Source organism: Scardinius erythrophthalmus, assembly GCF_964197995.2.
Source record: "Scardinius erythrophthalmus genome assembly, chromosome: 12".
Taxonomy (NCBI): domain Eukaryota; kingdom Metazoa; phylum Chordata; class Actinopteri; order Cypriniformes; family Leuciscidae; genus Scardinius; species Scardinius erythrophthalmus.
The window spans coordinates 15,527,573-15,547,023 of NC_138232.1; the positions used below are offsets into that span (position 1 = coordinate 15,527,573).

The window sequence follows — 19,451 nt, forward strand, 5'->3', positions numbered from 1 at the left end:
AGAAGAAAGAAACTTATTCGAGTTTAAAACATCTTGAGATAGTAAATTATGATAATTTGAATTTTTAGGAGAACTATCCCTTTAATGTTAATAAAACAACAAAATGCAAAGAGAAAATCACTCACTGCTCTTGACTGATAACTTTAATAGTAGCTTTAATAAGTATCAATGTATAATTTATATAGTGAAGTCTGTTCTGTTTATTTTCATATTTGTTCATTTACTTTCTGCAATGCTACTGTTAAATACACCTACTGTAGCTGAAAACATAAAGCACTGTTAGCCTATTTAATTTTTATATTAAGTTGTTTATGTGTAATGTGTATCTTTAATCTTAATATTTAATAAAAAAAATAATGACAAATATTTTTATCTTTGCCCCTGTCCACCATTTTTTTATTTTTTTTATTTTGTTACCTAAGGCATTTTTTTTTTAGAATATGGACATTAGATTGGCTGTAATGCTCAATCACAAAATAGTACAACCAACATAAAAAGAATCGTGATAAAATCGTTAATCGTGATTTTCCTGAAAAAAATCGTGATATGATATTTTTGCCATATCGCCCACCCCTAGTCTGTATTGCCTTTCTGGACATGGACAGTATGCCGTCCATTGACTTTCAATGGAGGAACAGAAAGCTCTCGGACTAAATCTAAAATATCTTAAACTGTGTTCCAAAGATGAACGGAGGTCTTACAGGCTTGGAACGACATGAGGGTGAGATATCAGTAAAAAATATATCAGTCAGACAGAGCAGATCACCAACTAGATGACCTCTCACATCTCAGAATGGAAAACTAGCCACAATCAAATAATCCTGAAAAATGACCATGGTTTCCACAAAAATTATAAAAATTTATAAAAAATAAGAAGTGTTTCTTGAGCAGCAAATCAGCATATTAGATTGATTTTTGAAGGATCATGTGACAATGAAGACTGGAGTAATAGCTGCTGACAATTAAGGTTTTCCATCACAGAAATAAATTACATTTTAAATATATTAACAGTTATTTTAAGTTGCAATACTATTTCACAACATTGCTGTTTTTACAGTATTTTTGAATAAATAAATGCAGTCTTGATGGGCATAAGTGACTTAAAGACCTTAAAAATTGCACAGACCCCCAACTTTTGAATGGTACCGTATTATTGGGAACTAGAGTGTAATGAGACACAGCATTTGTTTATTATTTAAATATTTGAACACCTAAAACGTTATTAAACCTAACACTTTAAACTGTAGATGGAAGCATAATAGAATTCATTCTGTTTGGGGTCTTTGTGAACCGAGACAACTGTGAACACTAATATAAAAAAAAATACACCATAAGACAGACAGATAATCAGGAAATGTTGCAAGGGAAAAAGTGAGACAGAAGGATCCACTAAAGATCCACTGAGAGGGTATGTGCGTAAGCTTGGGTGTTCAGGCTTGTAGATGTGGTTAGCCATAATGAGATTAATGGAGGAAAATCTGTGTGAATTAATCTGGCCTAACGAAGAGGGAAGCTGAAAGATGTACTGTACTCCTTATCCAGCTGCCAGCTGACTGCAGCACTTTTCAATTCACTGAACTCTTCCGGAATACTGAATTCGGTGAGGAATAGAGAGTCAGGAACCGCCTGACCGTCAACATGTTACAGTATGTGTGGGTTAGTTTTAGTTTTATTCAACTGAACTAACTCAAATATGGAACTGATTGGCAACGACTCAAATGACTGTACATTTTCACAGTAGCCTAAATGTGGGCCCATTTATAAAATTTTAGTCTGCATTTCAGAATAATTGAAAGTATGACCCACTTTGTCAGGACAATCTGTTGTTTGTGGATAACAACTTGTAAGTATGTCTTATTTCCAGTTTCATTTTCTATTAACAGTTCCAAATATGAATTTTATGTTGTTGCTACGATGGAAACAAAGGACAAAGATTTGACTAAATGCTGTATAACTTCGTATTTAAAATGTATAATAATAATAATAATAAAAAAAAAAAAACATACCACTCTTAAACGTTAAAGTCATGCTTGCAAAGATCTGCACGATCCTCTTGTGTGTTAACATTCTTAACTAGAATTGGTTTGACATTGACGCCATCCTTAATATTTACATCTGCAAGGAACTTGCGGTTATGGTAAGGGGGCATGATATTTCCCGAACACGCGCTAAGCGGTTCCAATAACAACACAGTGGGCCAGTTAACCAATCACAGCACTTTTCGTATCACGGAAGGAGGGGCTTCATCGAAATAGGAAATAAACGGCATGTTCAGGTCAGACTGAGGAGGGAGGTGCTGTAATAATGTAAAATATGTGAATTATTTTTTTTTATTTTTTACAATCAAGCATGAAAGCACACCCCAAAACCTAAATCAAGACTTCATAAAAGTGCATAGGATCCCTTTAAAACATAGAAAACAAAATTAAGATTCAAACAGTTTGGAAATGCACAGCTTTTACAGTTGCTGTGGCATTAACTGAACTAATTTGATACATTTCCCCTCCATTTTATCATTTTGCTTAACACTAAAAATTATCTGGGTCATGCTCTTCCTTTGGCTACATACATATGTTTATGCATGTATGGCTGGACCCAAAAATACCACACCCTACCTTGGGGGCTCTCGTCTGGTGAGATGGCCTATGGTGTCATCTGCTCTCTGCCCAGTGGGTAGGAACAACCAGCATCTGCTGCATGTTAAACATTCACATGCACACTCATGCACAAAAGTACGTACACATGCACACACTCAAACACACTGCTGAGAACACACTTTTCAGCTCAAACCCCAATGTTTGGTTCCAATCCATCCTTTTAACGGTTTTCTAATCAGACCAGGTGAAATCATATTCAAAAGCAGCTCAGGAAATTCTGGGATGTGACTCAGTATAAATCCTGTCAAAGATATAGTTCTCTAATGTTGATTAATTTCACTTACTAATCTAACTTGGTTCATTAAAACCTAATATTTAAAATATATGTAACTTCACAGTAGTTTACCATTTTTTATAGCTTGAAATTGATCTAACTTTTTTTTGTAGTTGAATCATTTCAAATTATAAGTAGCTTCAAAGTAGGTTTAACCGCCACTGTTTTATATATTGAGGCTCTAAAGAACTAGCGTTACTTATTTTAGAAAGTAACTCAGATGTTTTGTTGTAAATTTAAAAGTAATGCGTTAACACCAGTTACTTGAAAAAAGTAATTTGATTGTGTTACTTGTAATGCGTTACCCCAACACTGTAAATAAGGCCTTGTTAGGGCAGTCCAGCTGGGAACCCACTTATCTTTTGTTGTGCCCCCTTTGTTCGCGTGCAAGTGAATACATGTGCGTTGTGTGTCAGAGTAACGTGCTTGACATCTGCATGTCAACAGACTCTTTTAATACTTAGCAGAGACATGTTTCCCATGTGTTGCATGTGTGGGATGCAAAATCTGAATAGATGCAATACATATATAATGGTCTCTTTGCCCTTTGCATCTCTCACCCGCATTTTAACACCAAATAATAGACTGATTGTTAGTTAATAATGCAACACATGACTGATGATCTGGATAATTAACTGTGACTGAAGTGATAAGTATGCATAAATGTTTAAATAAATGTTGATTTTATTATGTACTGTTAAAGAAAAACACAGCATTTCATTGTTGAAGTAAAAAAATAAACTACATTACATTTTCTCTGTAACTGCCACTGCATAGAGCAAAGGGTAAAAGTATTTTTTTTTTCCAATACCGTTTAGCCTCAGTATATATCTCTAAATAGCCTTTAAATATTAGTATTTATTGATTATTTAATAGTATTATATTTTAATGGTTGTGCCTCTTGTGCACCCTGATGGCAAACTTATTTTGTATTAACAGACAACTCTAGCAGATATCAATGGCCTACTCACAAAATATTGTCAAAAAAAAAAAGAATAGAAAAAAGAATCTGACAGTTTGTCTTATTTCCTTTAGAACAGTTTTAAGAGTGGTCTACTTTGAACTTAATGTATTATAGGTTCAACACCTGATTTAGATTACAGATTACATTAGATACAGATCAAGGACCAAGGGAGGTTTCCAAGTGCTTACAAAGCAAGAGGAAGAGGCTGCCATGGAGAGTATCTGGCAGGAGAAAAGGGACTTGAAGATCACTGACAAATAGGATTGACACAGTCATCTGGAGAGATGCTAACCTGAAAGTTAAACAAGGACCAGCTCACTAAAGTAACAGATACTGGTGGTAAACTCTAAATGCACTTTGTGAACACAGTTTTAGACAGATGCATTAAGACACAATTGCAGGACATACTTGAACTGTACTTCAATACAAACATAAGTGCTTATTCACTGGGAAAGGGACAAAGATTATAAAGAAGGTGCTACACAGCCTTAAAATAAATTAGTGTTATGTGTTTATATTGCATTAAAAATTCACTTGGCTAAAAAAATAAAAATCTGATAATGGGGCTTGTGTGTGGGTTAATAAGAGGTGGTAGGGTCAACATCTTTTAAATTTGTATTTTAACCAGAGTAGGTCATGGCTAACCTAATTACATAGTCTACTGAATATGTTGATGCTGATGACACTCACAGTTCTTGAATTTTCACTCAGAGAGGGAAATAATGAGACGGAACATTGTTTAGGCCCACTCCAATTTTTTTTTTGTTCAGGGCATCCATCAGAAAGATGAGCCAGCAGGGTCTCCTCTTCATCTGTCTTTGTCCCAGTGACCCTCCATCTCTATGACCCAGTCTTTAACCCATTCTCCCTATCGTCACCCCATCAAAAGAGCTTGTGCGCTCAGAGAGGCCAAATCAACCGACACACATGACAATTATACAGAAGTGACATCTTTCAGTGTGACATTAGCCAGATGTACAAGTATCTACAATGTAGGGAATCTCAAGAGTGAGTGACAGACAGTGAGGGGTAGTGGGAAGGGAGTTTGGGGGGTGGGGGGATGGCTATAAGAGAGTGACATAATATGAAGTTAAGAAGTGAAATATGTGCCAGAGATTGTTGACAGAAAAAGCAAGAAAAAGTAAATGCATGCATTTGATATTCAATATTAGCAACATTCACAAAGATCAAAGTCTGTAACTGAAGCCTGGGATAGATCTTAATACAGTAATGCACTCAGGCAGTCAAGACATCAAGACATCTGTGCATCAAAGAAAAGGTCAAACATTCCTTTCAATGGAAATTATGAGCATTACATACATGGTTTAACACGTTACGTCAGCAGATCTTCAAATATGCCAATGTGCAGAAAGGCACGTAGCATTTATTCTCAGCCAAATAAAATTGAATGATGCACAACTTCGATTAACCAGAAGAACATACAAGGAATTTTGAAAAAGGACTATTACTATATACATGGCGATTGATCAGTTTATGAGAAATTCTGTGGCCAGTGGAAGTAGTACTTCTTCAAAGCCGGCATTGGGAAGCCGTAACAACTATATTTGGCTTATCGCTCAGACACAGGACATTATTTGGTCCAACAATAGCGTCATTATTTACACCCAGATGGAGAGGCCAATTGATAGGCGCAGGTGGATTTATGCAGTGAGCGTGAGGAGGGTTGACCTACACCCCTGACCTTCTCTCATCTCCCTGAGAGGGGGATTGATATCGGGATGCACTAGGCCAACAATGGCAGACCAAGACAGGAAAAGAACCTCTGGGGGAGGGTGAAAAGAGAATGAGGTTCATCTGTGACAGCTGAGAAGGAAATGACCTCCGTGTGGTGATGTCTTTGTATTATTTCAGACTATACATCATGGCTATTGTAACCTGCAAACAGTATGATAGTAACAAAAGGTTATGAATTATTTAGAATGAAGTTTAGCAAGGAAGGACATCATCATAAAGGGATAGTAAAACTATGCCTATGCCAGTGGAGTCCAAAACATTGACTTTCATTGAATTGATTTGTTATAGGTAAGCGTTCATGTACCAGGTCTTCAAGCTCAAAAGATGAAGTACAGAAACAGGCCCTATAGATCAGACGTTGGTTGTCTAATTGACAATAAATAACCTCTTGTGGACTGAACCTGATTCACAGCTTAGGAAGAATCCCAATCATCCCGTTCTCTCCACTTTCCCTGAAACCTCAAGCCTTTCACTTACCTCACCAACCATATCTCAATTCTCATCTGTTCCACCATTCATATTCCACCATTTTATCTATAATGGAAGGAACCATTTGATGATTCCGTTCCTGTAAAAAAAAAAAAAAAGGATACTTCTTAACCTGGTAAATCTCCTGGGTCACTGCAGCTGTTGATATGCTCACGAGGCTGTCTTGATGGACAAGGCCATCTTTCTCTGTAATAGCCGTAGTAATCCACCCAATCAAACGCATACAATGGAGGCCTAGGGTCAATAATGCAAATCCGACAAGTGATTGCACCATGCATCCAAACACTGAAAACATTCAGATTATATATATTTTATTAAACTCAAACATTGAAAGCCTGCTGATAACAGGAGTGAGTGAGTTCTTTAGAAAGAAAAAAATGGCATTTTGAATAGTGAATGGTAATTTGGATTAAGGAGAGAAATTATTCAAGAGCAAGACATACTGGACACTAGAAGTAACACATTTTTATATTTCAGGACACAGCTTATTTTTAGATTCACGTGAACAGGCTGATTATATCTGCCTTGGTGTATTGCAACAGATTTCCATCAATGGGTAATTGTTGCTTTGGACAATTTGGTGCAGACTAAAACCAAATGCAAGAGCAGCAGATCTGGCAGTGTGGGATAAACCAATTCTGCCTTGTCATCCCTGCCATAATTTTCTTTGCATCGCTGCAAAAAGTAATCTATTTCTTTGCATTCAAGCCATCTGTTCCAGAAAACATAGAAACAAAGCTGGTACGCTCGAGGTACATGGATATTTCCCAAACTTAATAGTTAGCTAAAGGACCCACAAACATGATAACCCCTTTTAAACTTTTTTTTTTACATTTATAAAGGCAGCTATATATTTTAAGACATATTTATAGCTTTTAAAGAATAGTAAGCTTTCAAAAAAGTAATTGGTATTTGATGTCCTTTTAATACAGACAAAATAAATAATTTAAATATTATCTAGAATGTACTAACATTACTTCAAAATACTTATTAATAACTCCCCCAATTTTTTTTTTTTTTTTTTTTTTTTTACATTTATAGCATTTGAAAACCCCTAATCTAAATGGCAGTCATCAAACCCTAGATCCAACCTTACTCTCATCACCTTTTTACACTAACGAGGACATGATGGTAACATTTTTTTTTAAAAAATGTTTTTTTTTTTCATCTTGGGATATCATGTAAATTACATATTAATATGGTATGGATAATTCGTGTAAGTCAAAGGGCCATGTTATCATCATCTGATGTAATGGTATCATCTGATACCATTACTGTACCATTAAATTGCAACAACACTTTTTCAAGGATCTTTTCATACATTATCCTTATCTTTTCATGCTTTTTTAAAAATAAGTTGGTCCAAAATATGGACATATTGAGAGAATAATGAGTAGCACACTTTGCTAGTAGTATGTGCATGTGGAGGCTTGAAGCAAAAATAATTGTGCCCACTTTAGATATTGCATTTAATCAAATATTTCTTTCAGGTTCTGTCAACTCTCTGACAGACCAACGCTATCTCACAACCAATTCGTATGAATTCGTACAAGTGAGTAAAAGGTGGCTAATTCGTACGAATTTGTACGACCTCACTCATACAAATTTGTACAATTTGTCTAAACCCAAGTGATGTGTAGGTTTAGGGGCGGGGTCATGGGTAGGTCATTCGTACCTTCATAATCCATATTCCAGTAAAATATGTATGATTTAGCAAAAATCGTATGAATTTGGCTGAAAGGCGTCGTATGAATTTGTACGAATTAGCCACCTCGTAAAATTCTGCAGTTTCTGCAACAACATCCAACACCATTTTCATCCACGAGAAGTTCTATTATACCTCAATCTCTTCCAAACTTACTTTTCTCTAATTTTGCTCATTTTACCCATACTCAGCTCAGTCTTCATTGTCTCCCATACAAAACAACACCGCTGGTTATATGCGTGTGGAAAGCTTCCCATGTCTCTTCTTGACCTCATTTAAACCCTCCTCCTTTCATGAGAGAGGAGTAACCAAACTTAGGTGCATATCCTTCATATCTAGTAGAGTTAATTTCTTGTCTCCCCTAAAATATTTTTATATAAAAATATAATGCATCATGTGAACCTACTTAATTGTTTCTCTTTGGCATCCATTTACAACTATTTCACACACATGACAGGCCAATTCAATGAGATATTTCCATGAGGACCTATTTCAAATTACATTATACGATAGAGGGGGGAGAAAATGTTTCATTTGAGCCAGGAGGATAAAGTGACTGACATCAGAATGTAAATACTGCATTGATTTTTGAGACTCAACTATGGCCCTTACAAAGAGTACACACACACACACACACACACACACACATGTCTGGTTCACTATCTTTGTGGGGACTCTCCATAGACATAATGGTTTTTATACCGTACAAACTGTACATTCTATCCCCTTACACTAACCCTACCCCTAAACCTACCCATCACAGGAAACATTCTGCATTTTTACTTTCTCAAAACAACTCATGCTGTGTGATTTATAAGCCTTTTGAAAAGTGGGGACCGCTGGCTGGTCCCCACAATGTAGGTGATCTCAGGTTTTACTATTCTTATGGGGACATTTGGTCCCCACAATGTAATATAAACAAGGACACACACACACACACACACACACACACACACACACACACACACACACACACACACACACACACACACACACACACACACACACACACACACACACACACACACACACACACACACACACACACACACACACACACACACACACACACACACACATCACAGCCTGACATTTCATGCTATTCAATCCAGGGAACCACAGAATAAAAGCTTGAATGAGGGCTGAGATTCAAACAGAGAGAAAAGCAAGTTGAAAGCAGTAAACCTAGGGCACACTCAAACAACATCGTTTGACGGTTTATTTGATGTGCTGTAGGCCTTCCAGCAAAGTGGGTGTTGAACACACAAAAACACCTTTCTGCTCTCTAATATCCCTGGTTTCGCTACTCGCTATTCGATATTCGCTAAGTCTCGGTAACATTTTAGTTTAGGGTCCAATTCTCACTATTAACAAGTTGCTTATTAGCATGCATATTACTATGATATTGGCTGTTTATTAATGCATTATTCTGCATGACCATATTCGACCTCCCTTAACTTATCCCTAAATTTAACAACTACCATACTAACTATTAATAAGCAGTAATTAGTAGTTTATTGAGGCAAAAGTCGTAGTTAATAGTTAGTTTAGTGAGAATTTGACCCCATTTCAAAGTATGACCTCTCGGATCTCATGCATTAGTCTGCATTTATTCGAAAAACAATAAAAACAGTGTGTCTTCTTATATTTTACAATGTAATTTATTCCTGTGATGGCAAAGCTGAATTTTCAGTGGCAATTACTCCAGTTTTTACAGTCATTAATCCCTTTTTATTATTAACAATGTTGAAAAAGTTGTGCTGCATAAAATCTTTGTGGAATCTACGACAATTTTCCCCCCAGAATTCTCGGAGGAACAGAAAGTAAAAAAAAAAAATAGTAGCTATTTAAAATAGACATCTTAACATAGTCTTTACTGTCACTTTTGCTCAATTGAACGCATCATTGCTCAACATAATTATTATTTAAGCTAAATAAATAAAAAAAACAAAAAATTACTAAGTATTATTACACTACTGCTGTTAGGCCGTTAAAATAGCATAACATTAAATAAGCCATTGATACCAAACACATTTTTTTTTTTTTTTTACTATTGCCAGGTCTGGTTTGCTATTGCCAGCTTTGAAACCTTCTAGTCTACAATAAACCTGGGTAGTGCTCGTCTGAGCTGACAAGAAACTTAGAGGCTGTTTTAAAAGTAGTATCTGAATTATATGTAAACCCTTGAAAGGACTTGAAAGACATTACATTAAGCATTGTGTAAACGGAGTTTCTCTTCACTAAAAATGCCATGTATACAAACCATGTGACAAGAGGTAAGGGTTATCACCAGCTGCAGAACACATAATAACAATACACCAGCCATCACTGACATTTCACAATCAGATCAGATGAATGACCTCAAGTTGTTCTGAAGATAAAAACACTCATCCTGCCATTAAGGTTTGATGAGGGTAATTGGTGCTACAGTTCTGTAAGGTGTGAGGCAGCTGGCCCTGATGGTGTCACATCATGTGCTTCACAAACATGTGCAGAGCAGCTGACGCCTGCCTTAATTTACTGTTTTAACTTCTCAGTGTCTGAGTTTTGTGGTTCACGCCTGCTACAAAACAAGCATCACATTGGAAATCCTGATTTCAGTCAGCGCTTGCCATTTTTGTGTGCGACATGCACCAGAATGCCAGTAAACACACTGGGGGTGGTCTGAGGATGAATTGCCAAAAGGTGACACCTAATCTTTGTATAGCTTTGGTTTCAAGTTTCATTTCAAAATATCTTTTTTTTTTTTTCATTAACAACTCATCAAGTATGATAAGTATGTCAGGATGCTGTTTATTGATGTCATGAAACTCAAGATACTCCATACATGACCTTAGACCTTAGTTTATATAGTGGCAACTGATATCCTATCAGGTGGACCACAGGCATTCAAAATGGGAAATAACCTCATCAATATAGACTATAAAGACTGGCTGTTGCCTTGACCCTGGAGAGGATTCACTAATCATCTCACGTTGTCCTGCAACTAGATGATAACATTTGTAAATGACAGCTGAGTAACTGACTACATAGCAATAATAATGACACTATACACAAGACAGAAGATCTGATAAACTGGGGCTCCAAAAAAATAAAACTAAAACAATTCTAAGTACTGCTAGCATAATTGTAAGATAGAAAGGCATTTGACAGTATCACAAAAACATCACAGGTTCTGAGATTCCTTTTACTAACTAACTAACTAACTAACTAACTAACTAACTAACTAACTAACTAACTAACTAACTAACTAACTAACTAACTAACTAACTAACTAACTAACTAACTAACTAACTAACTAACTAACTAACCAATCCTTTCAAAAATTCAACAATTTGTGCAGTGGTTTTCAATTGTAATTAAACTTAGCAGTATAAGTAGACTGGTACACATTGGAAACATATGGTGCCAAAAGCTAGTCATTGTTAGTTTAATAAATTATGTCAGAGTTCACATACCTGATATTTATAACCCAAGGGATCAGAATACATGTCTGGTTTAAGTGTATTACAGCATTTACAGTAAGAGGTTTATACAGCGAGCAGGCTTATAACTATTGAGTGTTTGTCCAGCACCCAGGGGAAATGAGAAGAGCAGCTATGGATGCTATCTCTCTTTCTTTCTCTCTCTTTCTCTCTCTCACACACAGACACACACACATTGTGTTTCCATGTTTTATGGAGACTTTCCATGGACATAATGATTTTTATACAGTACAAACTGTATATTGTACCCCTACCCCTAAACCTACCAATCACAGTCAACTTTCTGCATTTTTACATTTTTAAGCTGTTTTCTTCATGGGGACCAAAAAATGTCCCCACAAGGACAAGGATTTGGGATATTGCCATCTTTGTGGGGACATTTTTCCTCAGTACAGATGAAAACGGATACAGAGTTTGCGTTCTCAAGCCACCAAAACGCATTGTCGTGTAAATGATGGCCAGAATGCATTAAAATGTTTCTGTTTTCAGTTGAAAACGGTGTCATGTAAGCAGATCCTAAGTTAATAACTAATGGCTTTTACAATGGAAATGAATCAATCAAAAACTTACTAAAGCTAGACAATGACTTTCTTCTAGAGCTGCTGTACAGCCAAAAAAATCTTTGTTGCATTAAATTCCTATTATCACAGTAAAGCTGCTTTGAAACAATCTGTATTGTAAAAAGCGCTATATAAATGAAGGTGACTTGACTAGACATTTTGTCCCCATAATGTATGGTTTACACCCTCCCCCCACACAAAGGGTAAGTGATAGCATGGGTTGTATTGCAATAGAGACTATTACAAAACAAACAGTAATGGACAATGGACTTTCTGCTTCTTCATATACGCACTCCATCTTACTCAAATGGGTCTTGATCATAGACTGTAAAAAATAGGTCTTGACGTACCTTAACTTAATTTTAAAAGCTTACATACATACGCACTAGCCATAATTCACTGTCTTTATCACACACAACCTACCAAGCTCATTATGTCTTTGGCGTCAGTACTCCACGTGGGTCACATCTCTTTGGCCCGAGAGTCTTGTGGTCTGGTAGGACGAAGCAGTGCTCATTTACCGCCTAGGGGAACAGCTGATGTTAGCCCCCCCACCCTACCCTACATTTCTGGTTCAAACCGGGACACTGGCCTGACTAACCCTTAATCAGCTTAAAGTGCGTCAGCCTTACTTTACCACTCACCCGATGTAAAGCTCACAGCCAGCGCAGACCTCAATCTCACGGCCCCTTTCTCCCCCCTCAGAGCACGAGTCTGAATCTTACATAACAGGGCAATTCTTCCCCAAAGCCCCCTCATACTGAGGAATTAGACCCCTGGAATGCATTGAAAGCCTTTGCTGAGAGCAATGAAAGACCTGCTGTATCCTCTGTACAGAGGAAAATAATTAATTAGAATGATTTTCTAGGCTTTATGCCTTTATGCCTTTAATGTTTCTGGACAGTAGAGAGCGAGATATGGGGGAATGATGCAGGATGGTATCAGTAGATGTCGGTACATTTAGGCCCAGATGCAAAAGTCTGTGATGATCATGTGCACTACTAAAAATATGGGACAAAAATTTGGCCTGTATCTTTATTAGGAATTAAACTGACCCCGTGGTTCAGAATTATAGTTTGTTGAATGGCTGGCAAGAAATATCTTTGGCTGGTAAAATTTCCCATATTCACACACCATTGGCAGTTGTGGTAAAAACCCACTGTGCCACAGCTCTGAAAAATGACTGGTCTTTTCAAACAACACATAATAGTTCTAAACTGTTCTGCCTTAAATGGATAGTTCACCCATCATTTACTCACTCTCATCTTGTTCCAAACCTTTGTTCTTCCCCCTTTTTTTTGTCTTTCTTTTTTGTCCATAAAATGAGAGTCTAATGTTGTTTTGGACCCGCTGACTTTCATGGTATGGACAAAAAAGTTCTTCAAAATATCTCCTTTTTTGTGTTTCAGAGAAGAAGAGAAATCATACTTGTTTGGAATTATATGAAGTTTAGTAAATTATGACAGTTTTCATTTAGTAGATAAGCAGTGATGAATCAGAATGAGGGACTATAGGGACTCCTGCACAACATAATACCACAGCATGTAGGAGGCAGACAGCAAAGAGAGCAAGCCAGACGTCTGGAACCAAAACATCAAGGCTATATCGACTTAATCGAGCTCTCTGCTTGCTTCCAGCTCCAAATGAAAGGGGGGAAAAAGAGGGCCTGGCTACTGGTTAGGGCGTAGTGGTAAGACCTCCCTGGGCCTCTTCGCTGGAGTTTTCAGGGTTGCGCTACATGATTGAACACCCCATTAAGGACTATGTTAATGAAACAGACTCCTTCCAATGAGAGGAATGAGAGGGGATAACAGCAAGAGAATTCAAGGATTTTGAAGTTTGCTCCAAAATTCATAACTAGCGTTTGAGGAAACACACTAGGAGATATCATGTTGCTTAAACATTTAATAGACAAAGAATGTTTTCATTGAAATTCAAAAATTCAAATTCAAATTTATGTAATGTAGAAAACATAAAACACATAGGACTAAGCATGGTCAAATTAACCTAACTGAATGAAATATATTGTTTCTGTTCTGTGAAGCCTCATTATACACAGCGCTACCCAAGCCAATTTTCTAAAACAAAACAAGTTTGTCAAGACGAATGTCACACAAGTGCCAGTTAATGTTTGCAAAACTTAACAAGTCATGGAGGAAATGACATTGATTGCAAAATGTTTCATTAATAAAGCTAAAGTCTGTCGTTTCTGCGTCATTAGCATCACAGAATAGAAATGCAAAAGTAATGAATCTTTTAAGAGAAGTTTCCCTGTCTGTCATTGATCGACAAGCAGAAATAAAATTAGCTTCAGTAAAGGTTTCTATGACACATACAAAATAAGGGAATTTACTCTAAAAACGTCTTTCTAACAGCTGTCATATTAAGATGGAATAAAATTAACAAAATTACACACTTCACCCGCAGGAACTGGAATCATGGTGTGGACAATGAGAAATTATTCATTATTATAAAAGTCACACTAAAGGATGTGGCATGAAAACATCAGACCAAAGCTATAGGAACTACACTTCAACAATGATGATTATGCAGATTAACTACTTCACACAGTGTGTCAAGGAGAGATTGTACCAGTATGAAGAGATTATATTGGTTTCAAAAGATTACACAGAGTGGACTGATGAAAGCACATGTTACACATCTGTATGTAATAGTCAGCTTTACTGATGTTCAGTGACAAGGACAATGCAAGACTCCTGCATTTTACACACACACATTCAAAGTCTATTACATGATATGTCTTGTAGCGTAGTAAAGGCACATTATACGGAGCTCACTCAAGGATCAAGGCCGGAGGAGGAAATTCAGATGCGCTATTGTGAAACAAGTCTTTAGATTCTTGTTCGCTTACACCTCAGGAAGCTCTCGATGCATTTCAAAAGAATGTTAACATGGTAGGTCGCTTTTGTTTCCCACACAAACCAAAGCCTTCGCCTAGGATGCAGGAATTAAGTCGAAAAGACGGGGTTTTCCTCTGTGCCTGGTTCAGAGGGAGGACACCGTCTTTTAGCGAGGCTTGGATTTCCCACAAGGATCCATGGGTATAATTTTGCAATGTAAATCCATTCATGGGAATACTTTATCCAGGAAAGTGACTGAGATATCCACCACAATAGCACAATGAGTGGATACTGTACTGAAGATGAACCTTAGCACAGTAATGTTACCTGATACTCTTCATTTAATTATAAGCAGACAGAATGGTATTCAAAAGCCTTTTTATGCATATACAATCCAAAGACTCTCAGACAGCATAAAGATGCAGCTTTCTGGTCACTCCTTATAATATAAAGTTTGAAAAAAGGAACTGCCTTATATTAAAAACATTATGAATCCTCAATATTGTCCATTGTTTAATTCGTAAAATGCATTCAATCTGAGACGCGGCCTGGTCGATATACGGTGATGCTTGTGTGTGTGCGCCTCGAATTAAAAGTTAAAATAAAAAAATATGTGAAAACACAACACAACACAACACAACACAACACAGAACAGTTGGGTGTAGTAAATATTATCTACTTCAGAGCCAAGACAAAAGCCAGCAATAAAACCCAGACTAACCCTGACCTTTGGCCAGGTTCTGTCAATTCAGAGTATCTCAGTTGTCTTGGAAACTTGTGGACAGGGTTGTCTTTTATCCCTAGATTGCATTTACACTATTACAAATATTTAAAGGTGTATTAAAGATGTGATTTATGTAAGACATAACCCTGCTAAAAACAGACTCGGATTATTTGTTTTTGATGCATTTGCTGTGTTTGGTATTAATGTGCCACCAGGTGAATAGATCAATACAAGCCTTCTATCAAATGAAGAGCCCTGTCAGTATCTGCTTGATGTCTCTGGAGAGAGAGCTGGAGGTCAGATGGATGGAAAGAGGGAGGAGGGGAGCCACAGCTCTCAGCCAGACGTCTAGGCTCGCGTGAGAGGTTGGGACAGAAAGCACGCGATGGAATCCCTTGCCTGAAGTGCAACCACTCACAACATCTCTTTTTCTCTGTCTCTCTTTCACACACACATGAACACATTTTTACACACTGCATGGCAAGGACAAGTTGTGCTGGTTCACAGTGCAGCCTGTCAGAAGCAGTGGCTTTGCTTGTCACTTTGACATGATGGCTGCCGCTCTGGGATCTCATGTCCAATGAATCCTTATGGTCCTGTACCCCTCCCAGCCCTGCTGTAGAGGGGTGTTGAACATGCACGCAAGCTGTGGTAAAAGACAGACGCTCCAGTGAAGCAGGAAATGCGCATGTTTTCTCTACAGTGAGGGTAGTGTCAGAAAATGTCCAGAGACAGTGTCTATCAAATGTGGTCTGACAAGACTATAGAAACAAGTAACATACTATTATAAATATAGAAAATGCTTTAACTTCCCTTATAAAATCTAAACGGCTTGCTTTGACTTGACAACTGAATGAAAATTAGACGGGGAAGCTATTAAATAGGTCCCTGTGACACATCTAAGCCAAGTGTACATTACCGTTAAGCCTTGTCTAGACAGACAATCTAGGTTGACCCATGTTAGCTGTGTACAGACTGTCAGCCTTTTTGAATAAATTGCATGAAGAAAAAAAACAACTAATTTTGCATCATGTTCATTGCATCATTTCCCTTTCAGAGGCATTACATAACATTTTGTAATAGCACAAGTGTATAAAACTAGGGACAGAGCATGAGGACATGCACAAGAATGAACATTAACACATGGAAACAATTAGGATTTTTTTTATTATATTATAATAAAATAAAATAAAATAAAATATTAAAAACGGAGTTTGTTGGATGTAATGGATATTATCTACAAAACTTCCCAATTTTTAAATGACAAAGTCACTATTATACGCCATCCACTTTATTTGCACCCTGCAAAGGTAAGAGGTTTTGCCAGCAAATATCCTTGCTTTTAAGTCATAAACCTTTATCAGGGCCATAAAGCATATCAGCTCCCCTCTTGTGTAAACACATATTAACAATAAAACCCCTGGGTAATCCAAAGGCCATAAAAAAGATAAAAAGAGTAAGTACTTCAGAATCTACAGAAATCCAGGCGCCTTAAGTTTCACAGATCTAAGGCTCTTGATCTGACTTGGTTGAAGAATTTGTGGTGTGATATACTAGAGAGGTCAGTATTGACTGGATTTCACTTTGATTGTCACAGTCAGCATCAGTAGGCAGTATTTTTTTGTGTGCCTGTTGTCCCAGAGCCACTTCAAGGAACATCAGACATGAATCAGTTAGCTATAGGGTCATTTGAGGATAATAAGATTGTGAGATTCTGGCTTTTCCTGATCCATGCATAGGTTAAAACGAGAGAAATCTTGTGAGGGCATTTCAGGATTGCAAACGCAAAGGTGTGCGCATGTTTTTGCATGCGCAGCAGGTGTGTTGTCTCACTCCCTTTCTCTAGCTCACACTCAATCCTATCACCTCTCTCCATGAACCATTTATTCACCAATCTCCAAGTCCAAACCCATAATTTAATTGACCAGTGCTAGCCCTTAGTAATTCTCTCAAGGTATTAAAGGTAAGGTATTAAAGAGGTCTCAAACTGAGCCTCTTATTGTCTTTGCATATCTGCACCAAGAAGACAGGTAGAAGTAAAGATCATTAGTAGTTAAGTTGGCTTCCACCATTAACAGTTGGATCTTGATGGATTAACATTATCGTTCATTGTGATTGAATGGAATTAAGTAATTTGCCATCTTAGCGATCCTCTGTAATAGAACTTGTCAGCCGGCTTTGGTATGGTAAGCCCATTTGACTTAAGGTTGTCTATTGGGTATTAAGAAGGGACATTGTTAATTGTATAAGGAGGCCATCTTCATCTCCTTTGTTAATAAGAAAATCGAATAATTATCCTCAACACAATGTTCTTTTGTCTCTTATAATAAAAAAACGAATTTACATTTAAATATTTAGTGACTTAAAATAAAATGCAGATATCACATGACAATTACCAGGACAGGTAGTTAACAAGGGTAGTTGCATGCTAAGTTAGACCTCAAAAGAGTTGAGGTGAACACTGTAAACAATATACAAATCTACTGGGAATGAACAAAAAGTTTTGTGAATTTACAACTTATCTAGACTGGTCATCAGCAGGCAGAGCACCTCAGATCTGCGAAAAAACAGCAATCAGGTTGTACTAGCTTAAAACGTTCAAGCTGGTTTTGAAACATAAGCAGACCAATTCAGAGGCTGCATCCTTTCGAAGGGATCATTCAAAAGCCGATTGCATCACCATGGTACGACGGAGGATGTCCCAATTCGAAGCCTCCTTCAAATGCGGCCTCAAAATGCGGCATTAATTTCCCTTGAAATTAAGGATACAACAGATGGATCCTTCATGGCCTTGCCTACTCCAGAATTCACTGCGCGCCAGTGATGGCAAGATTTTTTGAGAGAAATTGCAGGATTAAACTTTTAAACATAAGTATTGGGTTTCAGCTTTCTTAAATATCTAATGATACAAAAGTAAAATAAAAAACAAAAAAACGTTAAAGCGGTTGAAGGGCCCTATCTTACACCAGGCACAATGCAGCGCCAAGTGCGATGCAGGTGTTTTTTGCTAGTTTCTGTCCGACGCAGTTATCATTTTCACGTCCTGCGCCACGTTGTTTAAATAGCAAATGCATTTGCACCCATTTGTGCGCCAATGGGCATGCTGGTCTGAACCCGAGGTGTGTTCAGGTGCATTGTTGGCGCGTTGCTATTTTGAGGCAACAGAAATAGACTACGCCATTGACCAACTGAAACCTGGTCTAAAGTCAATGGCGCAATATTTGTTTTTGTTATTTAAAGAGCGCGTTAGTAATGTGCGCCTATAGGCGGGTCCACAATGCGCGTACACTCTGCTTATTAAACACACAAGGACACACAGCAGCACACAACCATGCCAAATAATTAAAATAAAAGGATAACAATGTAAAAGATTATTATTGTGTACATAAAGATATGGTGGAATCCAGCTTGTCCCGCAGATGGTCTGCTTGCGCACTTTTACCTTGCGCACGAGCAGTTCTGTTTGTGCTCTGGAGACGCGTTCGGTCTTTCCACTATCAAATTCCGTCATGTAAATAGTGAATCTGCCATGATGCGAGCGCAACTGGCATTTAAAGGGAATAGGAGATGAGACTCTGATTGGTTTAACGCACGTACATCCCAAAACACACCCATTACTCATTAAGAGAATAGGGACAACCCTTTTAGACCATGCGCCTGGCGTGCCGACCATTTTTCCCATCGTTAAACTAGCAAAAGTGGATTCGGACACACCCTAAGTGAACTTCCGCCCAGCGCTTTAGACCATGTGCTTAGATCGTTAAAATAGGGCCCCAAATGTTGTCATCTTGCGATTATATAGTTTATACTCTTTACTATATAAAGAAATGTACCATGGTGAACATACACTGTAAAAACTAAAGGAGCCTCAAGTATCCTGTCGGATACTCAAGGAACTTCAAAATGTAATTTTGGTGCCTCAAAGCTCTTTTTCCTATAGTAGGGTTACTGGAGGAGCATTGACATTCTTTGAGGTT

General features: G+C 37.5%; 1 protein-coding gene across 2 annotated transcripts in view; it reads right to left on the bottom strand.

The window, feature by feature from the left end:
- pik3r3b (phosphoinositide-3-kinase, regulatory subunit 3b (gamma)) overlaps window positions 1-19,451 on the bottom strand; it is a 190,893-nt gene that overhangs the window by 29,805 nt on the left and 141,637 nt on the right. The window lies entirely within an intron of this gene.